Source organism: Sesamum indicum, linkage group LG4 (genome assembly GCF_026168435.1).
Source record: "Sesamum indicum cultivar Baizhima isolate 11 linkage group LG4, ASM2616843v1, whole genome shotgun sequence".
NCBI classification, from domain to species: Eukaryota; Viridiplantae; Streptophyta; class Magnoliopsida; order Lamiales; family Pedaliaceae; genus Sesamum; species Sesamum indicum.
Genome location: NC_142660.1, coordinates 16,225,796 through 16,229,101, shown reverse-complemented (window position 1 = coordinate 16,229,101; position 3,306 = coordinate 16,225,796).

The window sequence follows — 3,306 nt, the reverse complement described above, 5'->3', positions numbered from 1 at the left end:
CCAAGGAAAAAGAGTGCTGGAGTCATGGTCAACAATCTCTCTACGGCCTGTTTAAAGCTAACACCACACACTGAAGTGTAATGGCAAACAAGTTGGCAACAAGAAGAAAAGGGTGGGGCTAATATGTTGGGGACTGGGAGCAGTCGTACTGTGTGTCGTTGAGACGTTTGCAATTGTAACCATGTGAACACTCAGGCTTCGTTTGAGGCATATTGCCAGTGGGAAAGCAATGGCTCATTAAGTCGTCTATAAGTTCATCCACTATGCGCATTCTTTCTTGCTCTTTGCTTTGTGATTACAATATCTATATATATGTTGTTGAGGTTTAGGTGATCGACCTTAAACTTGGTTGGATTAGATTTGTCATGCTAAATCATATTGCATCTACTAATCTATTTAAGATATACTCAAAATTATAATTTTAGTGTTGTAAGTACGTACAGATTACTATAAAAAAATATTTTTGGAATGGATTTAATATTATTTTAGAGTCGTTTTTTTTTTTTTGAAACAATTTTTTGTAACGGGATAAAATTCGTAATTTGTGTAGATGCTATAAGAAAATTGTAACGGCTTCACGAAAGTTGTTACAACTTTGGACCGGCTCTTGTAACGACGTATAATAACAGTTACAGACGTTGACGGTCCACAAAATTCATTTGTACCTCCTTTTGGAACAAGATCTCTCCTTGCTGGTGTTCTACCCAAATTTGATGGATTGCAAACGTTTCACTGCATTTATTGTTGTTTGTTGCTAAAGGAGCCAATTACATGTAAATCATCTGTTAAGCAATTGAGTTGGAAAAAGTTCATAGAATCAAGGGCTTGGAATATCTGATGGCAAGACAATCAAACCAAGGTATAAAGTCTATCAAGACTTAATTTTATTTTGCAAGCATGTTGGGTCTAATTAAAAGCATATGATATGACTACTGAGCTTTTGTTATATAAGGCCAAAATGATCACTAATTGGGCTTAGGACCAAACCGCTACTAATTTAAAAGATAGAAGACTAATTAAAAACGCTACACCCAAAATTAGAGGACCAAAATTACCGACCCCTTGAAGGTACAAGACCAAAATTACATTTAAAAATTATAACTTGGAGCACTACGTTATCAAATTTATCCAGAGCCCCAATTTAAGTGGTAACACGGTTGATGATATGAAATTTTCGAACCAAATCGACCGAAAAAAACTAAAGTTACCACAAATTTAAAATTATAAGACTCAAATGAAAATTTTAATTTGACAAGAATCAAACTTCCCACCTCCTAATTTACAGAACCAGAATTACATTTTTCTCAACATTTGAAGTGACCAATATATAGCTTCTGCGCAAATAATTGTCATATCTACATATTTGATTACTTAATATTGGCTGAAGATTCACATAACAAGATCACAAAGACATTCTAATATATAACCTCGTGGGCAAAAATACTCCACATTGCTGCAGCACTAAAGTGGTCCTCATGGTGGAAAAAGCGAAAATTATAGCATCAAATTTCATGCAGATGCCTGAGGTTAGATGAAGAGAGAAGACAGTATTGACACACGCGAAAATGCTGCCATTATTATGAAAAGTGTAGTCCATTTTTCTTTTTACCCACAAATAAAGAAAAACAAAAAATCCAGTTCAAAAACAGCTTAATATTACATACATTGTGAATTTCAATTTCTTTCATATTGACGTAATGTAATTTGAAGAATAAAATTTATTTGTATTATTAATTTAAGAACATCTCTTTCAATTTATTTTTACATAATTCGAACTTTTATAAAATATATTTTAATTATTAATTAATTTAATCCGTGGATAGTACGGACACACACTGGTGTGTGTGTGAGTGTGATGGTAATTATGAAAAAAGGTAATTCAGCTACCACAATTAATTAAGCAAAGATGAAGATATTAATAGTTAGTGAGAGTGGCCCAGAATGAGTGCATTGGACAAGAGAAGAAGAAGTGTGAGTGGAAGCTGGCACTGAATCACTGATTCATGTGCATGAGAGATTATATAATCCAACGTCGACAGGTTCTTTCCAAAGTCTACCAGATGGGTAACAACCGCTGCCTGGAAATTATTTCATGCACAACAAAGAACAGACAAATGTACCTTCAACTGTGATATGATCGTATGAATGTACCTCAACAACAAAACATCATTCAACCAAACCCTACCCTTTTTTTTCCTCTTTTTAACTACTTTCACGGACTAGTATGACAGAATTTATTATAGAAGATAAATAATTAAGAGATAATTACAATTTTATTTTTTTTACGGAAGGGATATGTGCAAAAACCTCAGGTTGTTAACTTTTGAAATATATGATAGGGGTAATAACCCTCTTTTGAGCAGAATGACGAAAAAGTTCTTGGAATGCTGACAAATAATAAAAATGGCATAAAGATTCGAGCACTTTTTAGTAGGTTGGGACACTCGACCCAACCCGTTCAATTCGATTTGAGACCCGAATTATCAGTAAAATATATTTTTAGAGGAAATTTATCTGATAAATAATCAATTTTGGAGGCAATAGGTAAGTTGTTCTATCTTTTTCTTCACTGGAAATTCTTAATACAAAAATGGTTTGGGGGGGGGGGGGGTTTATATGGTAAAATTCCAACCTACTTGTTATATACTAAATGTTCAAAAGAAAAACCAAGTTAAAAAAAAAATATCAAATAACTTTACTGCAATATCAAAAAAGAAGCAAAAAGACCCTGAAACTTGCAGTGACATTCACGCGCTTTAAATGCAATGTTTCCTCATTTTTCGCCCATAAATCTAGGGCCCGGTTTACTTGGTTTAAATTAACAGCCTAGATGTAAGATTCTTATATACTATATATATATGTACACATATATATATTTTTATATGTATAATATCTAGTATAATAGGAATATTAAATAAGATAAATATATAATGAATATGTATTATATTTATATACAGATACATACAATCTCTCTCTATATATATAGAAAGAGAGAGACAGATGGGGGGACGCCGAATGGGAAGGGGGCGGATGGTGATTGGGGTGGGGATGACGGGGAGAGCCTGGAACGAAGGAGAGGATGCTTGGGTGGGGGTCCGATGGGGGGGGGGGGATATTTTGTGTAATTTGTAATTTTTATAGTTTTGTTATATATCAAAGAGGAGAACATACAAAATTTGTCATGTAATTTAGGAGGGTGGTATTTTTGGTCTCATAAGTTTAAGATTGATTAGTTCTATAAATTCCAAAAACGTCATAGTTTTAGTCCTCCAAGGAAATGTAGCTGAATTATGGATGATTTTACCC